At 50.2% G+C, this 17,549-nt stretch overlaps 1 long non-coding RNA gene across 1 annotated transcript; it reads left to right on the top strand.

The window, feature by feature from the left end:
* Positions 1–1,068: 1,068 nt before the first annotated feature.
* LOC311600782 lies at positions 1,069–5,242 on the top strand. Its single transcript, XR_014780359.1, has 3 exons — positions 1,069–1,207; positions 2,541–2,680; positions 5,127–5,242. It is a non-coding gene; the product is annotated as an uncharacterized lncRNA (long non-coding RNA).
* Positions 5,243–17,549: the final 12,307 nt, after the last annotated feature.

Below are 17,549 nucleotides of genomic sequence, written 5' to 3'. Positions count from 1 at the left end.
CAGCTGAGCAAAGGCAGCGGTGCCCATGCTGCAGAAGAGCAAGCTGGCCACCTTCCACACCTTCCATGCCAAGCTTGCTGAAAGCCATCCCACCCCGTCCAGCGGAATAACAATCGCAGCACAGTCCCCATCACTGAAGCTGGCCCTCCCGTAGGGCACAAGGCCATTCCCGGTCCCAGGCAGTGACAGGTTATTGATTATATAACAGTCTGCGAATAATCGTAGATGCAGCAGCATCAAAAAAAAAAAAGCTTTTCTTTCCTCCCTTCTGCCTTTTTCCTCCCAGATCTTCTCGTGGAGCACAGACCACCCCGTGTGGGCATCCAGCCTTCTTCTCAGGTCGTGCCACAGCCCAGCAACCTGTCTCTGTGCTCAAAACTCAGTTTGACACGGTGCCAAGTCCTGCCTTGAGTGGCACAGGACTGGAGAAAGAGACACATAGCTCAGGCACCATTCTCATCAGACCGTGGAGCTGCAATGGCTTCTGTTGGCTTCTCGGTTTGCAGCAGGACTACACAAGTGTGGATGCTCCAAGCACGGGAGGCCAGGATGTTGGCAGACAGGAGACCCGCCACCTAGTTCTGAAGCCAAAAGAGCCAAGGTCAGCCCCCGCCGAGATGCCCCATCTGCGGTCATCTGCAGATGTTCACCTGACCCTTTCTTTTCTTGTCCATTGCAGAGGATGTGATCTGCCTGGGACTATGAGAAGGGATCTCTCATCCATCTCTGGAGTAGGGTAGGGGACACTCACAGCCCAGTGGTTTGCAGTAAAAAAAGAGAAGGAGGTCAGACGTGGGTGGACGCAGGAGGTGTGTGAGCTGGAGGGCAGCCTGGGCGGCCTAGAGAGACTCTGCCTCAAAAACAACAACAGGAAGAAGTGCAGAAGCCCGCCTTGCCAGCAAGTAGACAATTACCAGTGCAGCATTCCACTTGAGTGAGCAGGGAGTGCGGGGGAGGAGGGCAGGGGCTGTGCCTGGCACGTAACAAGTGCTTGGTGAGCACCTACAGAAGACAGCTCTGAAAGAAAACAGCTGCCTGCCTCCGAAAAGCAGGTATGGGCCCAGGAGCCAGAGGAGCAGCAGCTAGCAACCCAGGAGGCAGGGGGTGGTGCCTGCCACAAGGAATCTAGAAGGAGGTGGGCACAAAGTGAAGAAAACGGACTCAGCATCAGGAACTGCCTCCAGCCCCAAGCACACCTCGTGAACGGGTTATGACCAGCCACTGTCCCTTTTATCTGCTTTTTTGAGAATCAGCTTATGTCTCCTCTTTGGTAGACACTCATTTGCCTCCTTCTACAGATCAGGAAGCTGAGCCGTGAAAGTGAAAGCCAGGGGACCCCCAGTTGGGAGTGCTGGTAGGGTGGTGTGGCTTGTGCACCAGGTCTCTGCCCAGCTGAATATGGTGGGGAAAGGGTGCAGGACTCTGGCCTTGCGGGTGGCTGGAAGGAATTTAAGCCAGATGTTGTGACTAGGGCAGAGGGCTCAGCCTGTGACCTATAGAAATTTATTTTCTTCTTTTTCCTCCTTCTTCTTTCTTCTTCTTCTTCTTCTTCTTCTTCTTCTTCTTCTTCTTCTTCTCCTCCTCCTCCTCCTCCTCCTCCTCCTCCTTCTCCTCCTCCTCCTCCTCTTTCTTTCTATTCCTTCTTCTGGTGTGTGTGTGTATGTGTTACTGGAGTCATGGCGCCTGTCCCCCCCCCCCCCCCGCCCCCCAGCCCTCAACCCAGGCTCTGGATAGGATACTCCTATGATGCATGCCCAGTGAACTGGAGGTTTCAAGGCTCACAGCGGAGTCACATAGAGACAAGTGTCACTCTGAAGGCAGGGCTCACACGGAGACAGCCTACCCTACCTACACTAGCATCTTTTCCTCGGCAACACCCTAGGGTTTGATCCAGTCTCCCTCTTATGCTCCCTCTAGGGCACTTCACTCCCCAGGCACTGTGCCAGCTCCCACGGTCTAAAGGTCATGCCCACTGTGCAGATGGGTACACTAGAGGCTTGCCGGGACAGCTCTGGCATGTCTCAGAGCCTGGTCTCAACCCCAGACCTTATGACTACACAGGGTCTAGTGTACATCAGTGGTCTCCCCTCCCTCCCTTACTGCACCCTCTCATCCAGTCACTCAAGCTGTGACAAGTCCCCAGTGCAGAACGTGTGAGTGACTGAGTGAGTGAGTGAGTGAGTGAGTGAGTGAGTGAGTGAGGCAGTTTGACCCCTCCAGGTCTCAATGACACTTGACTGTATCATGAAGATAATGAGACAGGAACAAGCCCCAGTCCTCCTCCTTCAGGCCAGAAAGGACACATGGAGACCAGGTGACAGGGGCTCAGGAGCTGCCAGGCCGCATAGGAAGTGAGACTCCACAGTGAGAGGTGGGGGCCGGGTTTGGGCCTTAGATTAGGCCCAGTGAATGGGCTTCTCCCCTCTCCTTGCTGTGAGGCTACGGAAGATACTATAGAAGGCTAGTCCTGGCTGCTCTGAGATAGATCTAGGTGGTACCCAGGACTCATCCCCCGACTAAAGCAAACCTACTCAAAACAGACTGCAATCCTCGAGGTTCGGGAAGTCTCACTCCCCCAGGGCTGCTGTTCTGCAGGAAGCCAGCACTGACTCGGAAACCTGCTCTCTACAACACAAGTGATGGAAGTACTCCTTCTAAAGCGTCTTAAAAATAAGATCATGTATGTATAACTACATATATATATTTAGAGAGGGAAAGTGACAGATGGATGGGTACTCGGCGGAGTATTTTTAATCCTGGAGTCAAGATTATGTAAGGATGGGGAGAGAAACTCGAAGGCAGGTGGTGAGTCATGTGGGGCAGGCTGGGAAGCAAGTCACACCTCCCTCCAGCGCCACCAGCATCTGCAGGTGCCAAGATTCCTAGGACCACAGCAAGGAGACAGGAGAGGTGCCCTGCCCCCCTCCCCCATACCCAGAGTGTGGAGAAGAGCCTCCCATAGGTGGGCTGGCTTCCTGGGGGCCAGTAGTATGGGCTTGGCAGGCCTAGCAGGAGGAAGGGAGAGACAGGCAGGGGCCAAGCATTGCCTAGTCACAAAATCTGAGTCCTGGAAACAAGCATCAATTTCCAGGAAATTGGAAAAGGCCTTGGAGGTATTTTCAAGTGAGTACTTGGCTCTGAGATGCAGATTCTCTGGCATCTTCCCCATCCTGTAGTTTGTTGGGGTGGGGTGGGGGGTGGGGGTGGGGGTGGGGGTAAATCCTGAACAAGCTGTCCAGAAGGCAAATGCAGAAGAGACCACCTGGGGGGCAGCAGCAGAAAGCTCTTCTCCAGGGTCACGAAGCCCTTGCTGAAGCCAACGGGCATGTGTGAAAGCAAGACGCTCCGGGGTGATATGCCAGGAAACACATCTTGCCTGGGAAGGAAGGGGAGCTAAAAGACCGGTAAAGAAGGAAGGAGGCTGGGTGTGTCTGCCCCTAGAGAAGTTCTAGAGGAACGCCATCTGTCTGGGAGGTTTGCAGAGTCATGCCTGAGGCAGGAAATGGGAGCCAATGGCAGAGCAAAGCCCTTTTGAATGCTTACCTTTGGATGCTTTGGGGTCAAAGGCTCACAGTTGCCATTAGTGGGCACACACACACCCCTTCCTGTGCAGAAGGGATCCCATGCATGGCCTCTGCCTCCCATGGCTCATGCTGCCATTTGCTGAGTTTGGGTGGCTCAGGCACCATGCCTCTCATGGATGATCATAGACCACTCAGCGCCCTACTGCTCCCTTCTTATAGGTGTGAAGACAGAGGCTTGAGGTTAGCAGCTAAACTGGCATTTGAATCTTGCCTGTGTGGCTGCAAACCCGGGTCTCTGGGTTTGGTAGCACAGATGCTCCAATCCCACAAGTACTACCTTCTAAGGCTGGCCCCTTCCTAGAGCTTGGACACCTACAGGCTATTTGGCTAAAGCCAAGAAAGACAGTCAGAAAAGATGGGTTCTATCCAGGGGCAGTTTCATTTCTCTCCAAGTCAGTCCTAAGCAGGTCAAGAAAGTCAACTCCACCCCTCAGGCCAGCTGGGCATGGGTCGGCTGCAGATGCTGTCCTGGGTTATTCCTTAGTGCCCTTGAACATATTGGATGAGGAAGGAAAGGGGCCCGAGCCATTCAGAAGTGGTCTCTCTTACCCAGGAGGCAATATCGTGCTCACTTCCAAGCAAGCAGAACTTTGTGCTTCCTATCTAAGAGATCTGAAAGAAGGCCCAACAAGACATAGTGCATAGGGGAAAGTGGGGGTGCGGGGCGGCCTGGCCTCCATGCCCCAGCTCACACTGCAGAATAAGGAGAGCAATGGAGATTGTGAGGTTGGACTGGGACAGACAGAGTACACGAGGGAAGGTGGTGGATATGTCGAGGAGAAACAGACAGTAGACAGACAGGAAGCCAGGGATAGACAACCAAACAGTAGCCACAAAAGATGTGGAGGTGTGGAAACCTGGACAGTAAGAGGAACAGCAGAGAAGAGATGCTAGGGACCGGCCATCCAACCCAGCAGACACCAAGGACATAGAAGTAAGCAGAAGCTTCCTGTCTAATAGAGCAAAGGTCAGGAGGGATGAGACGTCTTCTGACATGGCCACCTTGGTAGCGGTACAAGTGTACAACGAGGCAAGGTCACCAGACAAAATCCCTAACCCTGATGGCCTGGGAGAAGCTGAAAGCATCCTAGAACCATCAGCAAGCCAGGGAGGAGGGATGGGAGGAAGGAGGGAGAGCATCACAGAAATGGCACGACACAGCAAGGCTACCAGAGAGATGCTGGTGCCTGGGAGCTCAAGAGACAGAAGCAGAATGGGAAAGGAAACCAAGATAAGAGAAAGAGCAACCTGGAATTGAGGACGCCAGAAGCCTGGATGGGATGAGAAAGGTCTGCAGAAGCAGGCAAAGACGCAAAGACATCCAGGAACAGAGACAGCAAGATAGGGTCGACAGTCGCGCGCGGTATGGAGTTGAGCTCTTGAGACCTCCCCTAACTCTGTCAGTCTCAACCTCCCTAATTACCAAGTTACTCTTCTGAGCTTCCCTGATGGGCCCCAGGATTTGAAAGATATTTGTCTACCAAACAATCTGCATTTCATAAGAAATAATTAATTTGGCTTCCCATTTTTTATTCATCAAAGACGTCAATAGCTGGCAATCAGTGCTCCAGATCAGCATGAGAGCGCGTGTATTCGTCGCAGTGACTTGCTGCAGTGCCAGCCCAGAGCAGAGGAACCTGCCACGGAGTCATCAGCCTAACACAGCCTGATCACAGGTAAATGCACCGCTGTGTTCAGCTCCAAGAGATATTGTCAGCAGTTCAAAGGACATGGAGAGATCCCACTGCCTTCACAGACCCCTGGATCCCAGGTCCCATTTTCAGATGACAAGCCAGAATGTCCTTCCAAGCTATAGGATGCTGGGCTGCATGGCATGCTGAGTCTCCTTCCTAGGGAGGGCAAGGACAGGGATGAAACCCACCTTCTGCCCAAATAGCGACCTGTAGCTGTTAAAGCAGTGGTTCTTAACCTGTGGTCAAATGATCCTTTCACAGGGACTATTGGAAAGCACAGATATTTAAATTATGCTTCATAACAGCAGCAAAATTACCATTACAAAATAATTTTTATGGTTTGGGGTCACTACAACATGAGAAACTGTATTAAAGGGTCACTCCGTTAGAAATGTTGAGAACCACTGTTTTAAAGCAGCAGGAATCTCACTGGCATTGAGAAAATCAGGGTAGGAAAATGAGCTATGTAGCAAGACACTGGTCCCCAATCAATCAATCAATCAGTCAGTCAATCAAGACAATATGATGCTTCAGCCATGCTTCTGGCTTCCTGTCCACTGCTCCAGCCAGGCTCCTTGTCCACCTAGGATTCTTGTCTCCTAGCCTCAGCTCACGACTCTTTTATCTTTCTCAGACAAGTCTCTGGAGTCCAAACTGCCCAGAGCTGTGACTTCTCCAAATACTAATCTCCAGTGTTGGAGAAAGTGGCCTCTGTGTTGCCACAGCAGAAATTTGGTGCTAGCTATAGGATCACAGGGCTCAAGGGGGCCTGCAGCTTGTCTGTGTTTCTCTGGAGGCAAGCCCAGGCCTCCCAGATGTGTCCACCCTTGGGCCAACTCATCCCCTTGTCTCTTGGTTGCATGCATTACGTTTGAGCACTCTGGTCACATGTGGAGACCAGTGTCGTCTTTTGTGTCATTCTGGCCTGTCACAAATCCCAGCCATGCCCTGCCTCCGTGCCTGCAGAAGAACTTTCATTGATGTTTACAGTGGCTCTTCCCGGGCTCTGAGTTAGAGAAGTCCAGGTGGGATTGGTTGGCGTTCGGTTCCTTGTTGAACCCCATGGCAATGTTCGCTCACGGTCTCTGACACTCTCCTGTTGGCTCACACATACTTCTCCTAGAGTCTTCATGTAGGTGCACGGCAAAGCATTGCCCGCAGCTCTCCGGGATGCCTGCTAAGGAGACCTTCCTGCCTAGCAGCTATGGTTAGGATAGACAGATACTCACGACGCACCTGGCTCCATCTCCCACTCTTGCGTCTTTCCATTCTACCCCTCATTGAGGTACTTATGCTCATTCTTTACTATGTCCACAAACTTCCTTCACCTTTGTAAGGCTCACGACATCCATGCTGAGGGGTCCTGGTAAAGGATCTCATTCCCCAAAACACCCATCGGTAGAGGCAGTGTTGTAAGCATAAAGCCTAGAGCACTTCCAGAAAACAAATAGATGGCAGACCTCTTAGGAGGCATGGAGCCTGAAAGGAAGACCAGAGGCGATGTGGGAAGCCAGAGAGGCCCTCTGGCAGACCAAGGCCAAGAACTGAGGGGACTAGGTTCCAGAACATTCTCCGGGTCACCAGTCCTGGTGTATGAGTGGCAACCTGGGCATCAGAAGCTCAGGGCAGGGATTTCTTGACCACAACCAGACCCTCCCACTTTCCTTGGTACCATGCTCAATCGAGGCTCCCCACCCCACCCTTTTGTGGATACCTTACTCTGTCAACTTGACATAGTCCGGTCATCTGAAGGAGTCTCAATTGGGAGAGTGCCTGGATCAGTTTGGCCTGTGTCCATGTCTGTGGGGCAGGTTTTTTTTTTGTTTGTTTGTTTGTTTGTTTGTTTTTACTAATTTATACAGGAGGACCCATCCACTGTGGTGCCACCTCTGGACAGGTGGCCCTGGGTTGTATAAACAGGGTGGCCGAGCACAAGCCAGTCAGTAAGTAAATTTCTTCCCTGCTTTCTGCCTTCACTCCTGCTTGAATTCCTGCCCTGGTGTCCCTCAGGGATGAGCTGTGATGGGGGACATGTAAGATAAGTAAACCCTTTTTCTCCCCAAGTTTTTGGGGTTTATCCTAGCAAGGGGAAAGCAGAAAGGCAAGCTAGATCTCTCTCTCTCTCTCTCTCTCTCTCTCTCTCTCTCTCTCTCTCTCTCTCTCTCTCACACACACACACACACACACACACACACACACACACAATTCAGTTTTACTTCTTGCTATTTGTACATGTGTGCTATTTCTCTTCTCTTGAAAGCATCCAATTTCACGAATATTGGTGACATTAACTCCCTGACTGAATATTAAAATTAGGAGAAAATTCTATTTGAAGAAAGACTTAAGTAAATGCAGTGTCTGGGGAGCCATGCACTCCCCTCTCACTTTCAACCTTGTCTATAATTAATTTCTGCTTGGAAATCTTGTTCATTTATTTATTCAACAAACATTTGCTGGCTGCCTATCATATGCCAGGCACTGTATTACCAGCCTGGTCATAAGAGCCAGAATACAGTCCTTGCATTTTAGGAACAAAACAGGATTTAAAAAAAAAAAAAACCAGGACAGGTGATTAAAGGACCAGAAGGCAAGGTGGCCAGGACTAACAGAGCTAGGGCCTGAGAGCTTGGGACACACAAGGCAATGAGCTGAGGCTCTCAAAGAGACAGAGATCAGAGAGAGCAGGGGATGGCTGTGCCCCAAGCCTAAAAGCCATGGGGCTGCTGGAAAAGGACTGAAGAGGGAGAGAGAGTCTGCAGACAGAATGATCAACCTAGAGACATTTTTAAAATGTCAGAGGGTAGTTGGATTGGGATGCATGGTGAAGGAGAGCACAGGAGAGGGGAGGGTGATTCACCAGTGGGAGGGGGACTGGAGGGGGGTCCTACTCAGCACTACAGAGTTTGTCTCTCACAGCTTTGCCTCTGGTCCCTTTAAAGACAGTTAGACCGGGAATGGCACAGCTAGCCTGGAGAGTAGGGAGAACCCTTCTGGCCTTCGTGGGAGCTGCAGCAATAGTTCAGGGGAAGACATGAGGAAGGCCTGGATGAGGGCATTGCAGATGGATAAAACAGGGGTTAAAATGGTATCAGGTAGAAAGCATCTCTGGCACTCAGACTGGCAGGGCCAGGGCCAGGGCCAGACATCATCTGTGTCCCCATTGCCAGCAGCCTGTTTGGGTTGGCTGTACTACAGCCTTGGCCTCTGGCTTTTGGAGATGAGGGGCAGCAGGCGCCCCACCTCTGGTTGGTAGCTGCCTGCCCTTGGGACTCCTGCACGGGCTTTGCTAACAGCGTCCTTTGCTTGCTTCTGGAGCCAACAGAATCAGGGTCCCTCCTGCCTCTAGTCACCAAGCTTCATAGGCCACAGGGAGAGTCTCCGCAATGTTCAAAATCTATCCCTGATCTCCTCTCTCTCCTTCTATTATCTTTCTCCTTAGAGTTCAAAATGCCACTGGTGCCAAACATGGCTGTTTGCATTCCACCCTATCCCTTCCTTGATGAGTTTTGCCCAATCAAGATGGAAGTTTACCTTGGTTGCCAAGGGGAACCATGCTCTTTAGTAATCTATTCACCCATCTTTGAAGCTCACCACCACTGTGAAAGTTACTTTGCATTAAATTCTAAAGGAGTGCTCATTAACTCGATTACGCTGGCAGAAAGAGTTCTAACCAAGCTACTTTGAAGAGAAACTTTTCCCCCCCTCTTGAATATTTTAGACATATTTTGTAGCATAGAATTGATTAATTTTTAAAGAAAATTACATAGTGGGTTTTTTTTTTCCTCACAAGGAAACACAGATTGAAGGGAAACAGGAAATGAAGGAGAGAAGGGAGGCTGGGAGGGAGGGAGGCTGGGAGGGAGGGAGGCTGGGAGGGAGGGAGGCTGGGAGGGAGGGAGGCTGGGAGGGAGGGAGGCTGGGAGGGAGGGAGGCTGGGAGCACAGAAAAAGACAGTGATAGGGAAATAGAGAGACACAAAGTGGGGTCAGAGATGGAGCCATCGCGGATACGTCTGGTTGGAGACACTCGTTGCTAATGGAGAAAGGCTGTGAAACTGTCAAAGCCGTGTTTTACACTTTATAAGATATACAAGTGGCAGCAGCATCAACTGTTGGCCCTCAGTCCTGCTTTCAGTGTTCACCAAGGCCACCGATATGTCACATGCCCCTTCCCTGCCCAGTATATGACAGGTCTTGCTGCTGATGACTCAGTTACGGCCGATGGCCCATCCGCCTTCTTTACTCGTGGCCTGGAACTTGTCCTAATTCCCTCTCTTCATCAAATCCAGAAACTCCAGTGTTACTTTTCTTTTTAATCTCCCACCGATGAAGATCCTGTCGAACTTGGAGTTGTAAGTGTAGTTTGATGAAGGAGTGTAATAGAGGGGGAAACGAGCAGCTAACATCTGACCAGAGAAAGAGTCACGCATGGGCTGAGTGGTGGCCCGGAGTCACGGGCAGCACTTATTGAGTCGGTCCTGCTCTCATGCTAAACACCACTGAGCTGAGCTTTACCATAGAACACAGGATTCAAACACAGAGAACCCACAGTGAATTACAGAGAGGACTGGGGAAAGAGACAGCTCAGCTATTAGAGTGCCTGTTGTGCAAGCATAAGGGCCTGAGTTTGAATCCCCAGATCCCCTGTAAAAGATCAGCCTGGGCCCATATCCCCAGTGCTGCAGGAAGGGAGCTGAGTCAGGCAGATCTCTGGAGCTTGGTGGTTAGCCAGCCTGAGAGAATTGATGAGCTCTAAGCTGAGAGAGAGAGAGAGAGAGAGAGAGAGAGAGAGAGAGAGAGAGAGATTGATTAAGAGAGACCATGTCTCAAAATGTAATATGGAGGGCTGGCAAGTTGCTTCAGTGAGTAAAGACGCTTGCCACTGAGTTTAATGTCCAGAAGGAGAGGTCTCATAGATGTTCTTCTGAACTCTACCCCACAACTATGACACACATGTCTGCATACCCACAAAATAAACAAAAACGTGACTTTAAAAAAATGTTTCTTTTTATATGTGTATTAGTGTTTGGTCTGCATGTATGTGTGTGCACCATTTGTATGCCTGGTGCCTTTGTGGGCCAGAAGAGGGTATCAGACTCCCTGAGATTGGAGTTAAACAGACAGTTGTGAGTCACCATGTGGATGCTGGGAGATGAGCCTCGAACCTTTGAAAGCACAGCCAGTGCTCTCAACCGCAGAGCCATCTTCTGGAGGGGAAAAAAAAAAAAAAAAAGAAGTACTACAATTAAAAAAAAAAAAAAAAGTAAGCCTGGCGTGGTAGTGCACACCTTTAATCCTAGCACTTGGAAGGCAGAGGCAGGCGGTTCACTGTGAGTTCGAGGCCAGCTTGGTCTACAAAGTGAGTCCAGGACAGCCAAGGCTATACAGAGAAACCTTGTCTCAGAAAAAAAAAGATTATACCCAGAATCAATGGCTTCAGCCTTCCATATTTGTGTATACACACACACACACACACACACACACACACACACACACACACTTGTGCATATACTGCATTGAGTTCATTTATCTTCAATGTATGATTGCATTAACTCTTTACTTTTTTTCATTGGAGGGCACGTGTGTGCCATGGTGTATATGTGGTGGTCAGAAGGCAAGTAGGGGGGTAGGGGGACTTGCTTCTCTCCTTCCGCCATGCAGGACATGGAAATGGAACTCAAGTCTTCAGGAGCAAGCACCTTGACCTGCTGTCTTGGTTTGGGTTTCTATTGCTATGACCAAAGCAACTTAGGGAGGAAATGTTTATTCAGTGTGTGCTTCCTCATCAAAGGAAGTCAGGACAGGAACTCAAGCAGGGCAGGAACCTGGAGGCAGGAGCTGATGTAGAGGCCATGGAGGCCATTGCTCCCCATGGCTTGCTCACAGAATCCAAGGCCACTAGCACAGGGGTGGCACCACCCACAATAAGCTAGGCACTCCCCAGTCAATCACTAATTAAGAAAATGCCCTACAGGCTTGCTTATAGCCTGATGCTATGGAAGCACTGTCTCAACTGAGGCTGTCCCCTCTTCTTGTCAAGGTGACACAATAGTACCCAGCGTGCCTACTGAACCATCTTGCCAGCCTCCAAATTCTACATTTTTTTTCCAGAATTTGAGATCCTTGTTCTGGGCCAGGCCTGGGATCATACAGTTAGTAGTAACAGGTCTGGGGCTCTGATCCAGCTCTGACATGGCTGGAGATGTGTGTCTGGAGACCCTTTACAAGGTGGAATGAACACTGTGGTCCAAGGGCTCCCATTATGGACTCTTCTCAGCTTCTGACCTTGTCTGGTCTTATATTCTGCATGTTCTACACTAATCCAGAGAGAGAGAGGGAGAGAGAGAGAGAGAGAGAGAGAGAGAGACAGAGACAGAGAGAGAGAGAGACAGAGACAGAGAGAGACAGAGACAGAGACAGAGACAGAGACACAGAGAGAGACAGAGACAGGCAGAGAGAGAGACAGACAGACAGACAGACAGACAGAGACAGAGAGACAGAGACAGAGACACAGAGAGAGACAGAGACACCGAGAGAGACAGAGACACAGAGAGAGACAGAGACAGGCAGACAGAGAGAGAGAGAGAGAGAGAGAGAGAGAGAGAGAGAGAGAGAGAGAGAGAGAAAGAAAGTAGAAAAAAATAACAGAGAAGCAAATCATTTTAAAAGAGAAAAAATGAAAAAGCCGCACAGAGCTGCTGCGCCCCGCCAAGCCATCCTTCACTCCCGAGCGTTATCTCATGGCCCTCGTTGACACACTGACATATTTTCCCTCGTCGCAATCAAAGCAATGGTAGCATTTGCATTGTGGTTCCACTCAGTGTGCTCTCATAAACCTTTCCCCAGTCGCTATACAGCCTCCATAATGATCATTTTTAATGTCGGTGTAATGTTCTAACAAATGGATGCGCTGTGATTTACTGAGCATCCCCCTAATTGTTGAACGTTTAGGTTATTTCCACTTTTTTTTTATTTCATAGATTCTGTCATGATGAACATTTTTATGCAAAAGCCGCACTGGGTGATGGAAGAGTGAGCTTTTCCATCAAACGGAACAACAGAGTTTAAAACCTGCTTTGCAGCTCCTTCAGCTGTGTTGACACGGGGGGGGGGGGGTTTCCCTCAGGGAAAGGGAGACGGTAGGTGATGCCAGGGCAGACGGTGTGGGCTTCAGAGGCTGAGGCAGGTGAGGGTGGCAGGGAGCAGGGGGAGACTCTGGCAGGTAGCAGCTATAAACTTCTATGGCCTTTACAGCTTCCTCCAGCCCCTGGCTGAGCAAGGGCGGTTCAGCAAAGGGCTGGAGAGATGGCTCAGAGGTTAAGAGCACTGGCTGTTCTTCCAAAGGTCCTCCTGAGTTCGATTCCCAGCAACCACATGGTGACTCACAACCATCTATAGTGAGATCTGGTGCCCTCTTCTGGCCTGCTGGCTCACATGCAGCCAGAACACTGTGTGCTTAATAAATAAATAATTCCTTTTTAAGGAAATGTTTTGCAAGACTGTTCCTCCTTTCTCAAATACTCTAGACCAGAGTCCTCTGCTGAGCCATGAGTAGGAGTCCTGAGATGTTTGATGGGAACGGAAGCGGGGAAACATCCCGTTGGTTCCCTTTGGGTTCTACAGCTTGAGGCTAGGAGTCTTGAGCCACTCCCTTGCTCCAACCACTTTCTCTGAGCTTCCTCCCTTCCTATGAGCCAGACTGCTTCCTCACCCTTCAAGAATATCCTCGACTGGCCTTGAACTCGATAAGTAGTTGAGGATGACCTTGAACTTCTGACCCTCCTGCCTCCACCTCTCAAGTGCTGGGGTTACAGGCCTGTGCCTCCGTGCTTAGTTTATGCAGTGTTGGGGATCAAACCCAGAGTTTTGAGTATGCTAAGTAAGCACCCTACCAATAGCTACAGCCCCACCATCTCCCCTTTAATCGTCTCTGCTGCTCCACCGAGGTGGATAAGCATGGGAGTTATCAAATTTCTGGAATCTCCCAAGGTCTGTCATCATCCTTGCTTTAGAAAGTCCTTTGTAGTAACCAGAGAGTCTGTGGGATTTCACCTGTTCTTGTCTCTCAAGGATCATGCTGACTGTGCTCAAAGATACATCTAGAAAATTCCAACAGATCCCTCCATGGCTTCCAAGCTCCAGTGAGTGGGGACTCTATTCTCAGGAGGTCACCAGACCTCGGTCAGCAAACAGAAGCCACGCCCCCACAGCCATGTCCGTGCAGGTGTCCATGCGCCACCCCTCTCTCACAGAAGCTTCAGGGGAAGGGATAAGAAGAGAGCAGGAGCTTGGGCTAGCCCATCAGAGGCCTGCCAGGATCCTTCCTGTCCCACTTACCCCTAGAGGCGATCCATGCTGCCCTACCTCACAGGGGTCTCCCACAATGCCGGCCAGTAGAAGCACGGGCCAGCTGAGCCCTCACCACCTGGGGAAAGTTGCTGACTGCCCCTTCTTAGCTGTCAGGGCTAATCAACATCAGGGCAGTTAATGGGGAACACAAAACCTATTTAAAAGCTACATTTACCACTTGGCTGGTTCCATTACATTGTGCAATATCCAGGTGCCACACTTCCTCTCAAAGTGTCTGTCTCGAGGCTTCCTCCGAGCTGCCGAGGTTAGGAAGTTCACTGCCAAAAGCCACCCCAGGAGGACTCCTCTCCCCGCATCCCAACCCCCACCCTCGCGGCAGCTTTTCGGTGGAGACTATTCTGGCTATGGCGGCCCAATGTTGTTTCAGTTGGCTGCGGGGCCAACTTTATACATAGCCATATGTGAGACTGTGGGGGCCAGTGGGCATGAACTTCTGTGGAGACATCAGTCTTTCCAGCTCTCCAGTCTTGGGGGTCCAAGGTATTTAAGAAAGGAGGACAGGTCACCATGCCTTCCCAGCATGGGGGCCTCCTATTCCCACTCCACGTCTCTCTCCCTGGAGACCTAATGAGTGATGTAAAAGCCTGGGCGTTCCATTTGAATGAAGCCTGAGCCCCTCCCCTTCCCCCTCCCCCCCCACTTACCTCTAGCAAGGGAACCATCCCATCCCATCTCCAGCCCTCAAGCATGCTCTATGCTTTAATACAAAGCGTGCTTCACTTGGGCTGAGGATGCTGTTCAAATGGTAGAGTGTTTGTGGGGCATATGTGAAACCCTGGAGGGCTTAACAAAGCCCCGGGTTCCATTCCCAGCACTGAGAGCGCGATGGCATGTGCCTGTTAATCTCAGCACTTGGGAGAAGGAGGAGGCAGTGTTAGAAGTTCAAAGCCATCCTCTGCTACACAGTGACCTTCAAGAAGCCAGCCTGGACTTCAAGGAGTCCCTACCTCAAAAAACAAAACAACAATACAGAGCCTTGCAGAAACTTTATGCTAAAGGTCAGACTCCGAGGGGGCTCTGTACTGAGTCATCACTGCTGACTTTTCATTCACCCAATAAACATGTTCTGAGTGCCTGCTGGGCAGCGTGTGTGGTCCAAGGATACATACAGTAAAAACAAAGCCTGTGGTTTAGAGGCAGAAACTGAACAGAGAATTATTTACCACATGGTTAAGAGTAAGTAGAGAACAGATCACGAGGGATCTTCACTGGCTGTGGGCAGGGACATCGTCACGGAGGCCCCTGAGGACAGTGCCTTATCTGTCCTTTTGAGAGTGCTGCTGTTAACTGCCTGCATGGGACACACACAATCGTCTAGAGTCACAGCACAAGGAGCTTCCTTAACACCACGGCACCCTTTCAGCCACCCTTAGCCTGCTGCTGTAGCCAGCCTCGAGTTCCTCCTCCCCCAAGCATAGTGTTAGCCTGGGAGGAAGATCTTTCTAGAGTGTCCTTAAGTGGAACGGGTACCCTTCCAGTGAGCCAAGGACACTGTTGAGGAGATGTCTTAGGGTTTTTCTATTACTGTGATGAAACACCATGACCAAAGGCGACCTGAGGAAGAAAGCATTTTTTTTTTCCATCTTACACTTTCAGTTGGAACTCGAGCAGGCCAGAAACCTGGAGGCAGGAGCTGACGCAGAAGCCATGGAGGAGTGCTGCTCTCTGGCTTGTTCTTTCTCATTGTAGATTTGAATGAGGGTGTTCAGTAATAGCCACGTGACTCCATCAATATTAGATTCTCTTGAAGTATCCTCTGCTAATGATATTAGTCTAAAACTCTTAAATTTAGCCTTGGGCAAATTCTAGGGACAAGGGCAAAAAGCAGCCACACCTCGGGCCAAAATATCATCACAAGGATGGTCTCTAGCCCAGTTGCTAATATTGTTCCCTTCTGAGATCTTGGGCTGGCCTTGCATAAATCACAGAGCTTTCTGAACTGCTGCCTTCCAGGCTCCTGTGAGGATGACCCTTTAAGCCCTGCTTGCAGCTTTCAACTGCTTTTCTAGTCCAAACTCCCAAAGATATTCATATTCCTCCAAAAGACAGCATGAACAGGCCTGGCACAGCAACACCCCATTCCGGGTACCAATTTCCATCATAGGTACCTTTCTATTGCTGTGAAAGACACAATGACCCAAGCAACTTATAAAAGCATTTAATTTGGGGCTCACAGTTCCAGAGGGCTAGACTCATGATTACCGTGGTGGGAAACGTGGCAGTAGGCAGGGAGGAATGGTGCGGGCTTTTGAAATCTCAGTGCCTGCCCCCAATAAGGCCACACCTCCTAATCCTTTCCAAACAGTTCCACTACCTGGGGACCAAGTATTCAAATATATGAGCCTATGGGGGTCATTCTCACTCAAAACACAGAGGTCACAGATTCCTGCTGTAGAGGGAGCTGGGTTCTAGCTAACCGAGACTTCCTAGCAGTCAGTAGTGCCTCCAGGACCCTTCTTCTAGGGAATTACTAAGCTATCATCCACCCTTGCAAATGGAAAACCTGCTTTACTGAGAAACTATATATATATATATATATATAAAATCAGGGTCTTGCTATGTAGCCTAGGCTGACCTTGAGCTCATTTCTTCCAGCCTTTGCCTCCCAATCCTAGAATTATAGGTAAATTAAATGGATCTTGATAGTGTGAAAAAAGAACCTGTTCCATTGCTCCATAGGGAATCTAGTGACCACACACCCAGTCACACCAGTGGTATCTTCTGTGGTCCCACCCTGACCCCACCCCCGCACCCAACCTGCCCACCAGCTCAATCTACAGAGCTCAGTCTCCTCATCTGGCACATGACTGGGCCACAGTATAAGTAGAAGACCTGGCTTCTGCCTCTGCAGCAATATGGAGGCTTTGAGAGCTCCATCCACATATGCAGGTACCCCCAGGAAGGGTGGATCAGCATGAAGCACAGAATACTGTGGGCCAGGAGCTGAGTCCAGGAAACCTAAGCTTACGATGTGACCTCAAAAACCCCTGTTTTCCCAGCTTCATTTCTCCTCCATGTAAAATGCTGGGTCAGAGGGATGAGTCAGTGGGTAAAGGCACTTACTGCCAAGCCTGACAACCCAAAGACCCCCAGGACGCACATGGCAGAGGGGGGAACCCATTCCCACAAGTTCTCCTCTGACCTCCATATGTGTACACATGCTCTCTCACACACGGTCTCTCAATAAATAAATAAATAAATATAATAATTAATTAATCTTTTAAAAGGAGTATGGCTAAGACTGTGGCTTTCAGGTGGTTTTCCCATGAGGCCAAATGTCCCCTAAAAGCAAAGGGAAGTCAGAGACAGGGGCGTCAACCAGGGTAGCACCACTTATATCTGCTTTGTACATAGACCCTCTGCAGCAAATGGGAATTACTGCAGTGATGGTCCCTAAGGCTTCTTCTAGCTCTGATGACCTGTGATTGATAAAGGAATAAAATAATGTATATGAACAGGGCTTGGAGCATGGGAGGGGCCCAGCCAACCACTCTGTTATCACTGCTTAGAAGGCTTGGGAAGTGCTCAGAAACTAGGTTGTAAAAGCCTTCCTCCTCCTCCTTCTCCTTTTCCTCCTCCTCCTCCTCTTCCTCTTCCTCCTCCTCCTCCTCTGTTTCCTCCTCCTCTTCCTGCCCCTCTCCATGGCCTTGCTCTGTAACCCAGCTTGGCCTTGAACTCACATCAATCCTCTTGCCTCAGCCTCCTAAATGCTGGGAAGTATGCTGTACGCCACAACACCCAGGGAGGCCTGCATCTTCTCACCCTCCAACTGAGGATGTCAGCAAAGTTGCTCAGTAATTACTCAATCTAGAAAGAAAACAGAGAGGCGGGGAGTGCCAGGGAGGACCTAGGACCCTCAGATGCTCAGCTACCAGGAGGGAGGAAGAGGCATAGACCCCAGC

Source organism: Acomys minous, assembly GCF_964271855.1.
Source record: "Acomys minous genome assembly, chromosome: 6".
Classification (NCBI taxonomy): domain Eukaryota; kingdom Metazoa; phylum Chordata; class Mammalia; order Rodentia; family Muridae; genus Acomys; species Acomys minous.
Note: the sequence above shows the minus strand (reverse complement) of the source record. Positions and strands in the feature narration are given on the sequence as shown.